Below are 649 nucleotides of genomic sequence, written 5' to 3'. Positions count from 1 at the left end.
TAAATGATCCATTTTAATGCCTTCTTTTGAGATAACATGCCCCAAAAACTGAACTTCTCGCAGCCAAAATTCACACTTTGACATCTTGGCATACAATCTCTCTTGTTTCAGCAATTCCAAGAGTAATCTCAAATGATGAGCATGCTCTTCCTCCGACCGAGAGTATATCAGAATATCATCCATGAAAACGATCACAAATTTATCAAGATAGGGACGACATACCCTATTCATCATATCCATAAAAGTTGCAGGCGCATTTGTGAGTCCAAATGGCATAACCAGAAATTCGTAATGACCATAACGTGTGCAAAATGATGTTTTCGATACATCTTCATTTCGAATCTTCAATTGATGATAACCGGACCGTAAATCAATTTTGGAAAAATAAGTAGCCCCAACCAACTGATCAAACAAATCATCAATTCTTGGGAGATGATACTTATTTTTTATTGTCAGTTTATTCAGCTCCCGGTAATCAATGCACATCCTCATTAATCCATCCTTCTTCTTTACAAATAGCACCGATGCACCCCATGGAGAAGTACTTGGTCGGATAAAACCTTTATCCAACAATTCTTTCAATTGCGACATTAACTCCTTTAATTCAAAAGGAGCTAATCTATATGGTGAACGCGCAACGGGTGTTGTT

The sequence above is a fragment of the Cynara cardunculus genome, assembly GCF_001531365.2.
Source record: "Cynara cardunculus var. scolymus isolate 2C chromosome LG 12, CcrdV1, whole genome shotgun sequence".
Taxonomy (NCBI): Eukaryota; Viridiplantae; Streptophyta; class Magnoliopsida; order Asterales; family Asteraceae; genus Cynara; species Cynara cardunculus.
Note: the sequence above shows the minus strand (reverse complement) of the source record.